Source organism: Ambystoma mexicanum, chromosome 5p (assembly GCF_040938575.1).
Source record: "Ambystoma mexicanum isolate Mex_15411 chromosome 5p, UKY_AmexF1_1, whole genome shotgun sequence".
In the NCBI taxonomy this organism is placed as follows: domain Eukaryota; kingdom Metazoa; phylum Chordata; class Amphibia; order Caudata; family Ambystomatidae; genus Ambystoma; species Ambystoma mexicanum.
This window is the reverse complement of record NC_090930.1, coordinates 117,034,517-117,054,216: the sequence shown is the minus strand read 5'-3', so window position 1 is coordinate 117,054,216 and position 19,700 is coordinate 117,034,517.

The window sequence follows — 19,700 nt, the reverse complement described above, 5'->3', positions numbered from 1 at the left end:
AAAAATGATATTATTAATATTGTGAAAGAATCGAGGGAAATGAGGAGGAGGGAGGAAAAGGAGTTGGAGGAGGAGGTAGCGAGGGTGGAGGCGGAGCAAAAGGAGCCACATACTGGTAAATCATCTACGAAGCTGGTGAACCTGATGGGGCAATTGATGCAGCTGGTCAATAGGCTGTTGTAGAGCACTATATTAAGATGTAAGAAGCCTTTCTATGAGCATTGGAACAAAATGGAAAACATACTAGTAAGGTAATTGAGAGCAAGGGTGCAGAGACACTACATAGCGGGCCTATGGGACCAGAGGGGGCGGCAAAAGAAAACTAATGGATGGCTTCTTTGCAGAATTGTATAGTGCAGAGTCATGTGATGAACAGGAAGAAGAGCCCTACCTGTGTAACTGGATGGGGCCATGGCTATCAGGCGAGCAGAGGAAATATTTGGATGTGAGGATAACAAAGGAGGCGGTCTGGACTGGAAGGCCTTAGGTAGACTGACACTGCATAAAGCTGGGGGCAGATGGACTTACAGCAATATTTTGCAACACTTTAAGCAAACAACTGGGTACCAATATGGTGGATTTCAGCCCTACAGATAAGAGGTGTATCAGCCACTTTTACTCCCTAAAAATAGGCAATATACTCCCAAAAAATAGAAATAGGAAGTAAAAATATGGATCTATGTGATTATTGTGATGGCCAAAAATGGCAATTTAAAAAAAAAAACTTTACACCACATATATATGCGAGGGAGACCCCCCGCATCCCTCTGCCATATTAATATTATATTCTATACCCCCCCACAAATATATGTGGTGTAAGGGGGGGTCCCAAAAAAAAAAAGTCTACATTTTGGGACGTCGTAATTGTCAGGTCGACATTTTGGTACGATTCAAAAAATACTCCCAACAAAAAATGGAAATCTGACATGTAGAACCATATGCCCCTGAGTCCACCAAGACGGCTCCATGGATAAGTGGTTCCATGTCTTAAAATCGCAACAAAAATGGCCGTGGATACAAAATATCACGTCAAAAATGTTGTGGTTTTGCCGCCACAATCTTTAAAGGATTTTTCAACCCCTGCAACTCCTGAACCCATTATATCATTTAAGGGGAGTGGTGGACACCCGCGCAAACCCCAGCCCCCCTTAAATGGCATAATGGGGTAAACCTTTACCGGGTCAAACCACAGCATTTATGCCGCCATTTTTTTTTCGCCAACATTTTTGGCTCGATTTTATTACCTGACGCCGGATAAGTTTGGACCAGGAGTGCACATAGTACCACAAGAAGAAAAAAAACTATTATTACAGCCTGATCGGAGGAAATAAAACTGTTTCTTTTAATGAGCATGAATAAACAGGTGCAAAAAATAGTTATTACAAAAACATTTTTGTTTTTGCAGTCCAAACATATTTTTACTCGCTTATAAATCACTCCCTCTGGGAATAGGACTTGCTTTTTTGCTCCCTACAAAATAATTTTAGTAAAATACTCCTACTTCCATATCTTATCTGGACAAATGACAGATTTATTCAATGAGTTCCAGGAAAGAGGTCAACGATCCGTATCTATGGAGAAGACTCTTTTCAAAGCCAGGCAAAGATCTGCCGGCCAATAGCACTTATCAACCTAGACACTAAATTGTACACGCGGCGGGTCCTAGCAGCGAGGCTAGAGGGGGTACTTCCTGATTTGATTTCACAAGATCAGTCGGGGTTCATAGATGGGAGGGGGACATTTAGTAATATAAGGAGAATACTCCATATCATACATAAGGTTACCAGGGCAGGAGCCTGACGACAAGAAGGCGAGTACATTGGGTTTATATGTTTAAAGTGTTGCGTATGATGGGAGTAGGACCATATTTCTATCAGAACCTGCTGGCAATGGTAAAGGTAAACGGCAGGCTCACTAGGTCCTTTGTTATAACTAGGGGGAACCAAGCATGGGTGTCCCCTGTACCCCCTTTTATTTGCTATGGTGATGGATCCATTTTCGCAGATAATTTGAGTTAACCCGGTGATACAGGGTATAAAGTGAGCCAAGTCACAGCATAAAATAGGGTTGTTTGTAGATGAAGTTTCAGAAAGGTTGGAGTTATTGGGGTCGGGACTCCCGGTCCCCTGCGCACCTTCTATTAGTGGGTAAGGTTTAGCCTGCAGCCTGGATCATGGTTTGTCTGGGGACCAACTCTGAGGTTCCCAATTAATTATATGCTTGTTGGGATGACAAACCTTTGTGTGGTTGTAGGCGCTGGCTGGATCCGATGGTCCAAAAATTGGCAATTCTGCCTTTTGTTGATGTTAAGTCATGGTCCAGTCTTTGCTTTTTAGTGCATGTGTTCTTTTTTATTATTTTTGGTATAACTAACCAACAGAGTCAATGTGGCAATTTGTGCCAGACGTGTTCAAAACATTTTTTATATACAGAGAACCAGGCCAGTTTTGGTCAGAATTGGTGAGTGCAAACAGCCGACGCATAGTTCAACCGAAGTCTTTCTCAAGGCAGAGGTGAAGTGGCAGCGGACATTTGGTAGAGTTAGCAGCTGGTCCCCCCAGGTCCGGGTGTCAGGTTGAGGCTGGGCAGCCTAGTCTGGTGCCGTGAGCGGCAGAGTGTGCCGGTCGTGTCCAGTCAGGAAGTGAGATGCAGATGACGTCATGCTCATGGTAACTACAGCAACGCAGTCACTGACAGAAATCATGGGGGAAAGTAACACGTTTCCTAGGGTCTCAGGGTTCAAGGTAAATTTCTCCAAATCTGAAATGCTGAATCTTTGCGTGGGACCGAGGGAGGAAGAGCTCCTTAAAACTCAAACGCCCTTTTGCTTGGCTAAGAGATCAGTACGATATCTGGAAGTGAATCTGACCCCGAAATTGGGAATGCTCTATAAGCGAATTACCCCACCTTACTTGGCCAGATTAGGAAGGATCTGCACAGCTGCATAGCTGGAAGGGCCTATATGTTTCATGGTTAGGACGGCTAGCGATTGCCAAAATGCACGTGCTTCCTAGAATTCTATATTTGTTCCAGGCGCTCCCTATCACACTTTCAGGGGCAGTATTAAAGGGGATGCAGGACGAGATCATGTGCTATGTGTGGAACGGGAAGAAGCCACGTATTAGGTGGGGTGTCCTATACAAACCAAATTGGCAAGTGGGAGTGGGGTGCCCATATGTAATGAAGTACTTTCAGGTGGTGCAATTGTGTGTGTTATTGGAATGGGGAAGGGAGGGTAGTATGAACCATTGGGTGCAGACTGAACAGGCGGTGGCAGGAGAGCTCGTGTGGAACATGCTGTGGATGTGAAGAGAGGGTAGGCCCATGGGACTCAGGGAGAATCCCATGACGAGGTGCACATTAGAGATTTGGGATACGGTGAACAGGCAGTATAATCTGGCACAGTGACCATCACCGAGAACACCCACATTTGGGAAAACAGCCTTCCCTCCAGGTGCAGAACACAACAGATTTACAAGGTGGTTATCAGGTGATTTGAGGAAGCGTGTGGATCTGTATGACACAGGGCGTCTTAAGGCGTTTGATGACTGTTCTCTGGAATTTGGGTTAAACGACAGAGCCTTCTTCACATACCAACAGTAACACTGGGCAAGCACCCCCCGCAATGAGGGAAGGGGTGAATAGAGGGTGATGGAGTGGGAAAGGGCAATCCCAGACAGAGTGACAGTGCCTGATGGTGAGATCTGCACATTGGTTGAGTAAATCCCTTATAAGTTCTGAAATATGTGTTCCCGCCTTCTCGGTGTTCAGTCCAGAGCACATGCAAGTTTGGGGAAGGACGATGTTTTGTGGAAACCAAGTTTAGCATTGCAGATATTTGCCGCAATCGCAGGTAACTTCATATAGTCACTCATGTGCTCAAACATGACATCAATGACCTATTCAGAATCTGGCAAGTGGACGGCTGGGAAACCAGAGCTAACGTGGCTATTGTTCTGCAACTGGAGTGTCGGGGAGGGGTGCTGAATTATTCAAGATTATTGAGAACTTCAATTGCCGTTTGATACTTTCCAAAAATTAAACAGGCATTGGCAATGCAACAGTGTGAGCTTTTGTGTAGGCATGGGAATGGCACTTGTCAGGCACTGCTGTAGTGGTATTATCTGGCTATTTATGGCAGCAGTTGCAAAATGGAGTGAGTGCATAGTCATCTAAAAGTAGTGCTCAACAAATGCCTAATACTTACACACCAGCCACAAAACGGTTGGCTTTGCCAATGCTTGCTTTTAACAGGACTTCATAGAACGAGTTAGATATAGTGCATGGTACCACTTATGAACATGGCCACCACATGCCAATTGATATCACACATGTGTCACCTCCTGTGAGTCAGCTCTGCTGTGGAAGGGGATGGGTCTTCTAAGCCACGAAGAGACTGACAAATGGCAGGACAGGAACCTGGAGGACCAGGCTCATTCTTTCATCACTTGGGTAGGGAACGCCCTCCGGAAGATACAGCCGCACAGCAGGCAGCTGTCCTGGGCCTGAGCATCAAAGAAACACACATATTCAAAAGGAGTAGCCACACATTAGGGGGCTGCATCTTTGAAGGTCTTTTCCCTTAGAAATAACGGAAGGTGGAAATGCAAGGAGACTTCCATCAACTTGTTTATTTATTTCTCCCTTTCCCATTTGTCTGGAGAAAAGCACTTTGGATGTGACATCAGAAGAACAAAACACTCCATCAAAGAGTAGAGATTGAACTGCTAAGGCAAGCTGGACATAGACTAATCACCTGAGGACTTGTGCACCACTCGTTCGAGAGATCTGCAGAAAAGACATGCAGATTCGTTCTGGAAGTATTGACTGGACTTTGGAAAGGTTGTACTTTCAAAGCCCTCACTATGAAGTGAAGAAGGAGCCATCAAAAGGCATCAAAGGCAGAAGAAAGATCTGTCCACTACCCACTCCCAGGGAACATCAGGAGTGACCTTTACTCTGTAACAGCACCTAACACTCTGCACCGGAATCTCCTGACACTGGGATAGACGACCCTGAATGGAATCATCCTGAACTCAAGTCCCCCTGAGTGGGCCTTACAGCAGCCGGGGCATTGAACTATTGCTGGACCCAGCTAGCCCTTAAATGGCTACCTCATCGACCTGCACATCAATGCCCACATGATCAAAACTTCGACGACTGCCGCCGGCCATCTCGAACCACAGGATCATCACTCATCGATGCCTCCAGTAATTAAATCATGGCTCAGCACTGCCCAACTGTGACGCGATCCTGTGACGGCCTCGATCTGCGTCACTGAAAGCCCCTTTCTACCGCACAGAGCAAACACATTTGCTCCTACTCGACACCTGCTTGTTGCTTGGGCCTACATGATCCAATGTGCCCAAACCGAGCTTGATCCGCTCGTATCCACTTCCGACACAGGGTCTGACTCTGTCAACCCACCAAGAACTGAATCCAGTTACTGTTGACCCTTAACTGCCCACTCAGTTCACTTGGGCCCTAGAGACTGGTTAGGTCATGACCACACCTGTTTTTAAAAATATTTCCTTTTCGTGGCTAATAACTTACCCGCCACCCTAGAACTATGCTCAGAGTGCTACTTTCCTCATTCTACCACATCTTCTCTGTTCTTCTTTTGGGTTTAGGTTTTGAACAGTATGTTTTATTTGTTTTTTTGTAATTGGTGTGTTCAATTAAAGTATATATATATATATGTTATAGAACCCTGATTGGACATTCTCTTTGTTTTGTATTGTGCTACTATGTTATTTGGCGCGCTGCTGGCTCATCTTCACACCCCTCTCAATTTCAATTCTGATGAGTGCTGCAAAGGTGATATGCTTTAAGTCCCTGGCACTTACCCACAAATGTCAGCATGACACAGCACCTCGCTACCTCTCGCAAAGATTCTCTGCGCCCCGCTCAGACAGACCCACCAGATCTAGCCACACCAACCATCTAGCCATCCCCAAAAGCATTAGGATTCGAGCAGGCGGCTCTCGCTTCCCATTTATAGCAGCTACCAACTGGAACCTGCTACCTCCCACTATCAGAGGCTTTGAGTCCCACACGGTCTTTAGAAAAGCAATCATAACCGTGCTGTTTGTGTAAGATCACTACGCTGTACTTTACTACACGTACTCTTTTTTTATGTCCATGATCATCCTGACACCTTGTAATGCACATGACACCTGTAACCTTTGCATTGCCTCCCACATTCTGTAACTAAGACACCTTCTTGAAACAGTGCCTCGATGCCTCCGGGCTGCTAAGCACTTTATAAATACAAAAATACAAAAATAAATAAAAATAAATTTGCAGCAATTCAAAGAAGTGCCTCTTTCTTGAGACGTCCTGTGGTGCATATCTATGGCACTGCTTTGCTGCCACAAAACAGCACCTATTCAGAGCTGCTAAACCACAGTAAATCGTTCGCAAACACAGGTGCAACAATGGCGCAAAATGACAAATGCATAAATGGCACACCCGAAGGGTCTTCATGAAGCATGGCCAAGATGCAATGAGCTTATGCAGAGGTGTAGCCAGGATTGTCTAACAAGTGGGACCTAAAGCTAATGTAGTTGACATTAACATCTGTAAATGTCCACTCAGCAGTCTGAAACTGCCCACACAGTGCTGCTGAGTGGGCATTTACAGACATTGGGTGGACCTTGCCCGCACAGGCCCCGCCCTGTCTCTGAGCATATGTGCTGTGCTTGTAGAAAACAGTAAATGCTGGTCACCTACACAAATAGGAGAGTACATGTACAACAGGCGAAGCGCAGTGTGATGCTGCCTATGCCACGCTATTGTCATGTTATCTTTTTTTAAAAGTGTTCCAGGGTGGTTGCATGAGTTTTCACGCAGCCTCCTTTAACTTTCATAATCATAAAACAATCTTCCTACAGATCTCCTAACAACTCAAACCTTTAACCTTTGCAACTTTTCATTCATTTTAATTTGCATACACACACACACACACACACACAAACAAAAACAGCAAAAAAAGCGGCCTGTATTCCCTAACAAATAGTCTTGGCTTAATCGTTTACTGTCATTAGATTGAAATTAATTAAAAACCTCAAATCAATACATCCACAAAAATAATGACCCCCAAAAAAGTAATCGTTATTAATTGATTTCACATAGTCAACATGTTACAGACTTTTTATCAAATTATAAAAATCATTTGTTAAACAATGAAAGACCATAGTTTTACAATGGTTCTCCCCAAGATGCCCAAACATATCATATAAGTCCTGTTTCTTTGACTATTTCCGTTTGTTTTGTACTAATGACAGTTCACCAAATTTGTATTCCTAATCGAATAAAGGCCATTTTAGTTTGCAAAGGTAGCGGGCGCCCCGCTCTCGACAGAACAAGGCCTGATAACCTGTTCAGTGGTTATTAACCACTTGAGAGTTTGCAGCCACTGCTTTTACTCACTGTGCCTTTCACAGATGGGAAATATCCATTTGCATATCAGTCTTTGTCCTGCCCAGGGGCAGTCCAGCACCGAAATGCAATGGCAATTCCAACCTGAACGAGAGTACCACCAGCAACCCCATACACGTGTTTCACCATTGTTGGGGATCATCAGTGAGGTGAAGCAGATGCCTCTCTAAGCACAGTGAGAGAAAGGCCATTTTGTTGAACGATTTCTGCACATTGTCAGGGTGGAAATCACTGACCGTCAAAAGAAAAGCATAGGCTCCACTCCATCGCCTGAAGAGACTCAACAAGAAGGAAGGAGTCCTTACCGGTTGTGTCTTTAAAAATCCACTTGAAAGTGACAAAAAAGAGTCGCTAGTGAGGCCATTTGGGGTTTTCGGCCGCACTCAGATGAGGGAGGCAGGGGTGACACTTTCATGAAGAGAAGCAACTTGAAGCACATGACAGGTGCTCCACTGCGGATATGTTTTGTGATTCAGGTCAAGCAGGACAAATGAAGGGGCAGCGTAAAGGTAGGCTTCATTACAAGGTTTGCAATAACCCGCCGGTGTGACCGGCGGGGTTGCCGCCGACCCCGTAACACCGAATCTAGCGCCTGACTTCCCAGTGCCACCAGGATATTAGAATTCCCGGCGGTGCGTGAAGTAAGGCAGCCGATTCTGTAAGTCCACATTCCCATGGAGGCCCATAGCCAGGGAGAAACGTTAGACCCCTGGGGAACACCAGAAGTAGAAAGAGAGATATAAGAGAGTTGGCTGAAGAGTCTGAAGAGTCTGCAGTCTGTTGCAGTCCACAATGCTCATAGTCTGTCTACAGTTTCCTGCTTTTCGTGAATGGGAAGGCACAAAACCCCTGCCTTACCACGCAGTCGGCTGAAGAGTCTGCAGTCTGTTGCAGTCCATAACGCTCCTAGTCTATCTACAGTTTCCTGCTTTTCGTGAAGAGGAAGGCACAAAACCCCCCTCCTTGCCATGGAGCGGCCGCAGCATCAGCTGAAGAGTCTGCAGTCTGTTGCAGTCTATGGCAGTGATGGCAAGAAGGTGAAAAATGGAGGAAGAGGGATGCTGTCTAAGAAGTCTGCAGTCCCAGCGTGAGGAACAATGAGATTGTGAGCCACAAAGTCCGAACCAAGTGTTGTCTTCATCTCCATGGCCCCATGAGCGTCAGACCGCACTCCGGACCCTTGCAACGCCCACGAGGGAGCTCTGTCAGGTAGGAGCCGTACATTGCTGCCTCCTGTGTCTCCCCCCATTTCCCTGGCCATCCGGCCTTGTAGTGAACACCCCTAGAATCTAAAAATAAAAGACCCTTCAAAATTACTTTCATAGGGACCCGGAGCCAAGTATTATGATCGTTGCTGTGGCCTCGGCCCAGCACTCTGTGTGGCTGACTTCAATGGCATACAGCGAGACTCCCGTAGGCTTGACTAGGCTGAGGTGGAGCCGATCGGGGATGCGGCATCATCAGTTTCATCTATTTTGTATCCACCTAGCAACAACCGAATCGAAAGCTACCCGGGTGAACAGCTGGGTGAAACTGACGCGCTCGATACAGATCTCGAGCAAAGCAAAAAAAAAAGAAATTAAAGTATACGCCAAGTAAGATAGGACAGCTCATCTGAATTAGCTGAATAATGCAATGGCTTCAATATGATGAGCGACCCACAGAATGGCGTAGTACCATCTACTGACTCCCCAGACAACATGGAACGCCACCAAGAACCGACTGCTGAACTGATTGTGGTCCTGCTGGTGGTGCAAATAGAGATTCATGAAATGGGCACAAACGAAGACCTGGTGAGCCCACCTTTCGCGCCTCATGTTTCAAATGAGTCCCACATTTCTTTAGAAAACATGACAATCATATTGATAGCTGGAGAAACAGAAGGCGAAATGTATGCCCTAATGGTCTATAATAACAGGAGCCAAAAGGAAGCAAATGCAAACAACTGGGAAGCACGTGTGCCAAACAAATCCTATGAAAACTGAGCACCGACCCCTAAAGGGTAAAAAAGGGAAACCCTAAATCCGAAGCCATACTAAAACCCTGAACACAGTTACAGCATCAAGACAAACAGGGAAATTCAACTTAATATCTAAAGGCAAAAATTCCCCAAACACTGAATGTAAATGGCCACTACAATTTGAACAACCAACACGAAAATGCCCAAAAAACAATAAAAATTAACAGAATTAATGGGAAAATCACTGCTAAGCGACCAACCTCTATTGGCACACTGGCTGACTTCTTTCATAAGAAGGGCAAACTGATTATGGAGTTCACAGGCAAGCTCTCTGATGCAGACATTTTGGAAGGCGCTGTAGATCAAACGGCCTGCGATACTGAACAAAAAAGTGACAGTGCTTGAACTGGACTCTCCAAGCATACCAATCAGTCATGAGATGGTATTTCGGAAGGCCATCAAACGTAGAGACTATCCGAACCTCAGGAAAATCTTTGGAGACTGGGACTGCTCCAGTCTACCAGGCCACCTACCCGGCCTCTTTAAGAGGAAATTATAGAAAGGTTGGTGGCCAGGCAGTGAAGATGATTCGCCGACAGGCTAACCATGACCAGAGGATAGGGAGCTCCAATCTTACACAAAGTATAATCGAAGAACAAGGAACGCCGAGCATAACCAGTCGGGCTCCTAGTAAAAACAAACCCTCCTTGACCTCTCCAAATGTTCACCTAGGAGACAAATGTATGCCCGTTGAACCAATGAGCAATAACCAAAGAGGCTCAGGAGAGTCAAATCGACCTAATGTACAACCGTTAACAAGAACTCAGGGACACACATCAGAAGATTTCCAAGTATTGGAGAGTGAGAATAACAAAGCAAGATCACCTTCCCTTTCGCAAACCCTAAATACAACACCACTGCGAAATAGAAGATCAAGAGAGAATCTCCAAACAAAAGGAAAAGATACCCCGTGCAAAAAAATGACTTATTTGTTATATAGTTGGCAGTGACGATTGCCTTGGCCCCCTTGTCAAAATGTTATGAGGCACTAAATTAAACATTAAAAGATCACACTACTATGCTTGCAATGATGCACTCAAAGTTAATTTATCTGGAGGGGTATGTTACAGCAATTCAATCCCATAAACAGGAACATGTACTTCTGGGTGAATCAACAGCAATATTGGAGACAAAGGAACCTGGACCTACAGAGCCGGACAAAACAACTGTAAAGCCGGTGCCGACGACAACAAGCACCCAATCGATCTTAATGCCTAAAACAATGGACGGCTCTCATCTGGCAAAAAATCTTGAAATCTCTTAACAGAAGTCAGATACGGGCTGAAGTACCCAGTGCAAAACTAAATGAACACCACAAATACAGAGAACCAATGATCTGCTAAAGCAATCAGAACCCGTCCCCACAAGAACAAAACGGGAGGGGGGAGCTAAAACCTTAAGACCCCCAAAGAAAACGCACAACAGCTGCATAATTCTGGAAACAAATGAACGTGTCCAGAATATGGGAAAGCTTAGGCAATGTACCTTTATGAACAACATTATTATATCTAGTTATATAACAAACAGGAATTTTGACATTTTTTCACAAACAAAGTGAAAAACCCAGGTCGACTTAAGGTCAGAGCCTTGTGGTGGTGAAAGACGAGCAAAGTCTCCACCAGTAAAAGCCACAGTTGGAACCAAAGCAAGGAACCGAGCACCAAAACCGGCTCTGAGAACCATTTTTAACGGAGCAAATAAGCAAGATCTAATAAGATCAATTAAGGACAGTACTAAAGATAATACAAACACATCACTTGCATCCACAGTTAACCTGCAAGTAACTGTCAACTTGATGGACTTAAGCCAATATTCAATAGAAGACTCTGAATCTGAGCTTACTAATGATCTCCCGAGGAATAAAGAACTTGTAATAGATCTTCAACTCGGCCCTGCATCAAATGAGGCCTAACTTATCAACAAACAAGTCGGAATCGCCAATCTTCTTGACAATGGCAGAAAAATGCCAAAAGCTGGTTAAAGCATCAAGTAAGGATGACTCATGGATATTCTATCAACTGCCAACTGTGGAAGGGCCAATAGAAAGACCCCTTATAAGTAAAGATCAAAGACATACAAGAAAACTAAATCAATCTAAAACAGACAGAAACTCCGATAGAGCTTCCATTAAGGGTCCTGGAAGAGAATCATCATCTCCCTACCAAAAACAGGAACACGGAAGATCAAGGGGAGGTGAAAGAAAAGTGCAAAAAGTGAAAGAAAGGATTACCAAGAAAAGCAACATTACCTACGAAATCAAAAGGATAGGAGTAAGCAGACCTTTAAGCTGGAAAAAATACTGGATAGAGGTACAAGGTGATCTTGAACAGAAAATCAGTCTTGTCCCTAATTCACTGTATCCCCAATCTCAGGCAAATCTACTCTGAGGAACTAACGATCATTGAATTTGGGAGTGACGATCGTACGGACAGTGTGCACCTCCATATTACCTCTCCAGTGGTGAAGAGTATGCTGATGGCAGCGGCAGAGAGCTTCTTGATGCTGGGGTTCGATTTAACAGAAATTAAATCTCCTGAAGACCCTCCACAAAGTTACAGTCAACCTAGGAGGGTAACTGAACAACCAAGCCCCTCGTCTCCCGGCAGAAGTTTGTCTAACTTGCCAAAGATAAATCTAAGTGATAAGGGGAGAGAAAACAAGGACCCTCTGGGGATAGGCCGTGCTCCAACAGGCCCACTGCCAAAACAGAAAGTGACCTTTGATCCGGACCACGTGTCGACTGCCCAGAAGGTCCCAACCAACGATCCCGAAAAGGTGACAAAGGAACAAGATCAGCAACTGTGGGACTGGATTCCTAAGGCCCTAGCAAACCAGTCTTGAAGATAGCCACCTATGGCTTCGAGAGTTCGCCCTCGGCGAGACGTCATTTTGAACGATTTGCCACTTTGCACAAATCTATTAAAAATGGGTTCCTGGAATACGCAAGGTTTTAACTATTTGACAGCTCCTAGCGATGTCAACCTGGGAGCCTTTGGCATCTTATGTCTCCAGGAGACATGGCTTTTGGAAAAGCCTCACTTGGATGGCTATGAAATGCTCTTTTCCCCAGCATCAAAAGGGCGAAAGGACGCCCGACATCTGGCTTAATAACAGTGCTACGATCTGGCAGTGGCATACACATCAATAAAATATGAAGCTCAAGCCTATTCCTTCAAGCAATATTCATCAATTGGAATCACCCTGATACTCTGGTGGATGAAGGCCAAAGTGAAACCATGGCAATTATCAATTTGTATTGGAATCCCCAAGCTATGCGTAATGAGCAATTCTTAAGGATGGTTGAGAACCAAATCAATGAGGTTTTTACTGGTTATCAAACCAAGTACATGATTGTATGTGGTGATCTAAACGCTACGTGTTTAAAACAACTTGGGAAAAGGAGGCACCCACATAGCATGCCGCAATCAGGTGAGAGAGGAACTCTATGGACATCATTAATGGATTCTCGAGACCTCTATAACTTGCAACTAACAATGGACCAGGGTGTAACACCAGTGACAACTTGGGAAAGAGAGGGTCAGAGTGCAATAATAGACTATATTTTTGTGTCTTTTGATATAACAAGAACAAAATATAGTGACCACAATTTGTTGACTATGTCATGGAAATCGATGAGGGAACACAGACACTCAATGGCAGCGCAAGTGCAATGGATGTACCTGCCTCAGATAAACTGGCAATGTCATCAAGAATTTAACATCGGAATACATAAGCAACCACATTCCAGGAAATGACAGGACAGAGAACTTTGGAGTTGACTACAGCCCTTTATTACCACCTATCGTTCAAAAAAACTAAAGACCGCTCCAAACTCAAGTCCCCATGTGTATGACACACACCTGGTGGAAAAAAGAACAGAACTGAGGAGGGCAAAGCGCTTGGCGCAAAAGTCCAATACCAAAGAAAATAAAGAAAAAGCAGTCCTTGCCATAAAGGTATACAAATGTAGGCTAACAGGATACCGACTCAAAATGTACCAAGCTGAAGAGGAGCACATGCTACGAGTGGTCTACGGCAGGAAATCTAAAGAATGTTGGTCATTACTAAAATCATCTACCAACCTAAAAACTCCTTACAGAACAACGTAGGAGAAAAAACATGGATCAACCATTTTTCAGCGCTCTTTCAAAAACCATCGGAAGTCCAAGATGTCCCATCTAGACATATTCCTTTTGACTTGGAGTCAATATTGGGGAAGATTGCCAAGTTAAACACTTCAAGGGAGCCGAGCCCCGACGGGATTACCAACGTTAGCCTCTGAGAACACCCAAATGAATGGGCCCTCATTATCTACGAGGTGTTCAAAAAATGTAGAAACACAAGATAAATTCTGGACTCTTGGAGAAAGTCAACAGTGGTTCCGATTTTTAAGAAGGGGCAAAAAGAAAACCCAAGGAATTACCGACCAATCGCCCTGTTGGACTTAATCAGTAAGGTCTTTGGTTCACTGGTTCTAGAATATTTTCAAGCATGGGTAAAAACGGTCCATTGCGCTGACCCTTTTCAACCAGGCTTTGTAAAGGACGTCGGCACAACAGCGAATATCCTGATTCTAAGCACTTTAAAGGATAAGGTCGTGGAAGGAAAACCTAGGATTTACCTATCTTTCATCAACCTAGTGCAAGCTTTTGACCAGGTAAACCGTGAAATCCTATGGCAAACATTGTCTGACCAGAAATGCCTGATAGAGATTTTAGTGCCTATTCAAGCTTTTATACTAATACATCAACGAGAGTTTGGTTAAATCGCTCAGGCCTCTTATCTGCAGAAATGTGAACATCAAGAGGAGTGAAGCAGGGCTGTCCGCTCGCTCTGGGCCTATTCAATTTCTATCTGGGTGACTTTCAGCACTCTGAGAAGGAAATTAGATCTTTTCCTCCAACAATAGGAGGTGCCAAAATTACATGCCTCCTATGTGCGGACGACCAGACACCAGTCGGCCTCCAGCGACAGCTTGACAATCTGGCGGGATACATCAAGACAAACAACTTAGAGATCAATAAAGAAAAAACTAAAGTCATGACCATCGAAAAATCAACAAGGAAAACTGAAAAGGCACAATGGTACTTGGAAGGCTCACAGTTAGAACGAGTGAACCAGTTCAAGTACCTTGGCGTAACATAGAACAACAGCATAGTGGAATCTACGATGCAAGCCGTCCTTTATTAGAAGATCAAAAAATTGGCAACATAAACATAGGCTGTTGACAAAAAATGTGCCCGATTCACCATTATACCAATCCTGAACTTTTACAAGGCTAAAGTCATCCCCTATCTGACATATGGAGTCGAGGCAATGCCAAACATTCCAGAGGAAATCTGTCCAAGATTAGAAGGCTATTTCTGGTGATGAGATTTGGTCCTTCCTACTTCGCCGACAATAGCATCTATACGACGCAAGCTGAGTTTGTGCTCACTCCATGCAACGGTCGATCGCAACAGCCTGATGCTATACAGGAAGATACTCTAGCAACTAGACCAGAAATCTTCAACATAATCAGTAAGGAACTTATGAGCGGAAACAACAGACTATTGATGACTTGGTCAAATAGAAATAAGGGGTCTTTGGACCAGATCCGCTGCACCGAAGAGGACCTTAAACTAAATTCAACAAAAGTAAGAAAAAACTGGAAGAATGGGACTGGATACGTACCATCGACATTGCATCTGCAAACAAATTGACAACTAGCCTACCGACAAACTCAAAAAGGTTAAACCATCTTCCAGAGTACATGAAGACATTTCCAAGTCGAGCACATAGATCTACTTTTTTGACGGCGCACCTAAACTTACTTACGACAAACGAAATTATGGCAATCAGAGGGAAATAGCCCTCAAATAAATGTTGCTACTGTGGTAAACTGGAAAAAGTGGAAACATTGAGACATTTACTACTATCTTGCCGGGGTCTTAATGAAAGGGGAACCATCCACTTGGGACATCACTTTTCTAAGATCCGAGTGTATGATGAAGATGTTTGGTGGACTCGCTTAATGAGCGGAGATAAAACATCAGTAGTGATTGCAGTAGCATCTTTTTTCAAAACGTCTCCCACGAATAGAGAGAAGCAAATAAAAACTAAAATCGAAGTATGGAACTAAGGGATTGAACAAAGTAGACCATGATTGATAATAAAGTGAAATCTGAATTAAGGATTTTAATGAAATATTTGGTAGAAAAGAGTGCTTGACACTCTCCCGCCATTTCTTTTCTTGTAAAAAATGTAAATCAATTGAACAAAGTAAAAAATACAAATTAAAAAAAAGATAGAACAGAAGAGAGGAAAGACCCCAGTTGGACCTGGGTGGGTCGGCCAGTGAGAAAGGAGGTCAACCAGGACAGGGCGATTGAGCAGGATGGCATGGTTGACTGTGTCAAAAGTAGAGGATAGATCAAGGAGAATGAGAATGAGGACAGAAGGGCCCACTATTCTTTTGATGATTTAATTGCCCATCAAAAAAGGAAAGCGTTGTTATTGTTAAATATGATCAAGGAGCTAGCTGGGGAAACAGCAGGTATATCATAAAGAGGAGTGGTAATGCTGTATAAGCAGTGCTAATGCCCTGCAATCCTTTAAGGCTTGGATGCCATGGGAAAGTCTAAAGAGTCTCTGGGTTGGTTATGATATTATGATATGATATGTCATCTCTAACGCGCCTATACACAAGTGTTTCAATGTGCGACAAGGCAAGGGAGGGGGAACAGAGGGAAACAGAGACAGCGATTCTACTAGCCCATGTGACATTGAGATCACGCAAGTGTAGAGGAGGGGGGAAAGGGAAAGTGCGGGCGGAAGAGCAGTGCAGTACATAGGATCAACATTACCAAATAAATAGAATAAATAAAACAATAGGTAAGGGTGCAGCCAGCATGTGGCAATATGATGGTTGAACATCATGGAAGGTAGATTTCCCAGTATTCCCATGGCAGCCTTGAGTCTTGAATTGGGCCTGACCTCGATGATTAGTCAGGTATTGTACAAAAGCGAGATCCTTCACCTTAATATGATGAACGAGCCGACTTGTACATTGGTGAGACCTTTATGGACCACTTTAGCATCTTGAGTCAGGGTAACAGCTAGTAGGTTCCAATCTGGAAGATGAAGCAGGCACTTATGAAAAAGTCAAGATGCTGTGACTGGACCAGCAATTACAGCCATCTGGAAACCCTGAAGTCCTAACAGGATTTGGACTTATAGGCCAGACTTTTGCCAAAATGCAGAGTTATTTAGTGCTAAGCCTTGCACCGGCCCTGAGAAGGTACATTCTCTTGATTCGGCTTGGCCAGCTCCCTACCTTATTTGTAAAGGGCTCCGAAACAGGAATATTGCCCGAGTAAAGTTCCTGCAGGGTTTGCAAGCGTAACGGAACTTTGGAAACTAATAAACATGTGCTGACATCATGTGGGGCCTTGGGAAGTGCTTATACTCAGAATTTGGCAAGATCTGGCCAGATCTGTGCACTACTCTACTAATATCCCTTTGCAAGGGTTTTGGCCGTTCTGTGGTGATTTTTCAATATAATTCGCCCTCTTCAGAGTGTGGAGAGTGTTCTTACTGCGCAGTTATGCATGACATTAGTGGCCTGGATAATATGCTTCCAGAGGGGAATTAATGTCTATGTGCCACATATATATATATGAAAGTATATATAAAGCAGACCTGTTATTCATCTACATGCCCAAACGTCAGTGGGTGATACGCACTAAAATTCTACTTCTTATTTTATAACTTCTGTTTTTATGATTTGACAGAACAGTGTATTCTGAATGAATTGTGTGAGAGTTTTCTGTGAATTCACTGGTCTTGTTTCTTTCAGGGGTAATGATTACAGACTCTTAAAATAAATGGGAGATCAAATTCACTTTTTTCTGGAAATGTTTGTGTACTTGACCAAACCCATTGGAACGCTGTCAGCCAGTCAACTTTTCCAATATTGGGTGGGTATACGTAGCATTGGACAACAAATATGAGAGCTCCTCTTACTGGAAATGAACATGGTTAAATAAACCTATTCTATGGCATGGTGCCCAATTGGCAGGGTCAGTAGTTGGTTTCATGCTTTATCTGGCATACCAGAGGAGAAATGCCATTTGCATATCAGTCCGGTCCCACCCACAAAGAGAGTCAAGCACCAAAATCCTTGGTATTTCTCCTGTGAACAAGAATGTCAACAGCAACCTTGGGTAAAAAGCCAGTTTACAATCGTTTTTTAGGGTAACTCATGACAAAATCCAATAGATGCAAGTCACCAACAGTGCCCAGGAGCATTTCCCAGCAAATTTTCATGATGCATTTTCCACAATATATGCATACATAGAAAAATAATGTGCATGCTTGTTGTGCCGAAACATGTCAATTCTGGCTGCACCAATATATGACAGACTTCCCCTATGGGAGCCTACTCATGCTGGCTATGTGCATAATGCCAGTAATGATAGTATACGTCAAAAACATGTCTAAGCTACCTCAGACAATATATGTCAGTATCCATACATAAAAACATACTCCTGTTGGATTTTCCATTAAAAAATGTCATGCCACAATACGTAAACATGTTTAAACTGGCTGCAGCAAGGCCATGCCAAAGTAAGAAATGGCTAACTGGTTGGACCAAAATGCCAGTCTAGTCACGTAATAACACATATCATGCTTGCTTTATCATAGATGCTCAGTAAAAAATGTCAGGCCACAGTAAGAAAAGGCTAGACTGGCCATGAGGTAAAGTTACACCAGTATTTATAGGACAAGAGTATCACAGACTTGCAAAGGCTGCCAACCGGCTTATGAGTTCAGAAAAAGGCTCAGGTAACTATATCTAAACCAGATGACAAGGCTTCTGATGATAATAAACCCAAGGACAGTAGGAACACAGGTTCTGACCTTCTCTCAAGAAAAGCCACCAAAAACATTAAAGGAAATCGAAGATATATGGTTGGTCAATCCTCATAGAAAAGAAGGATGAGGGCACAAAGAGGCCATTGTAATTGTTGATCTCCTGGAGTGTGGGCATCTGGGTAGATGATGTCCCACTAGGCCAAGGAGTGACCGAAATCTCTCTAACATTGAGTGAAAACAGTAACTGGTCCATGGAGGGGGCTCCTGTTCCTGCCGATACTCAGTATGTATAGACCGTTCTTATCATAAACGGGAAAAAATCTCCCTCTATGTATGATTCTGCTCCTAGAATCATAGTTGTCAGGCAGAAATTGGGTGAAGGAAGGAAAGTACATTCCTGGACCAAACCAGCTACTGAGGGGGTTGGATGGTCGGAGCTACTGAAGGTTAGCAGTGGTAGGACATAGCTGGAGGGGCACCACTTCCCTGCACCATATTGCAGTCAAAGACTCCATTCAGTATGGTGTCTGTTGGTTAATGAGCTCAAACCCGCCTGAAAATCTGTAGATTCATGTTGTGCCGTGTTTTGTTTGTATAATGTGATTCTGCGTGTACATGCGGGACCCTGATACCTGCGGGCTATGGCACGGTAGTACTAAATATATAAAATACAATAGAAAAGGTAGTAACTAGATCACAAACTCTGAGAACAAAAAAAAGGAAGCACTGGAGAGCTGGGGCCCTGTTGCTTTCGCAGCTGGAAAGTGTGAGAGGCCAGTCCCACCAGTAATTGCCAGTCAAAACGTGAAGTCCCCTGATGCACATCCTTTTGCAAGAGAGGACTCAGCAGCGAGTGGGGTGTCTAAGGATTTACCACAGGATTTAGGGATCTGAGGGTTTCTTACTGGCGTAGGAAAGGAACCTGAGTTGGTGGACATGGTAGTTTCAGGCATGAACAGCCTGCCAGAACTGCATGAATTGTCTTATGGTGGAGTCCCAGATCAGTTTGATTTTTGCGCGGTGCAGAGGGACCGTCAACCCTCTGGCAGGTCTTCGGTAGCAGAGAAGGAAGCCCGCAGACAGTATGAGGCATCCAAAACGGGGAGCAGGTGAACAGTGGGAGCCATGGCATACTGCAAAATATGGAATAGGTACAAGGCGAAAGCCCTGACCATTTTACAGATAAGGAGGCCAAGGAATATGACAGAGGGCAAAGCAAAGACTTGATTGTGCAACCAGTCTCCAGTAGTTTCCAAGAGGGCTAGGCCCCTAACACGCATGGTCCCTTAGAGGTGACTAGAACATCGAGCAGCGTGTGAGATCATTTTCACAAGCTGAAGGTGGAAATAAAAATAGAAACAGTGCATTCTGTTCATTCTTGCCA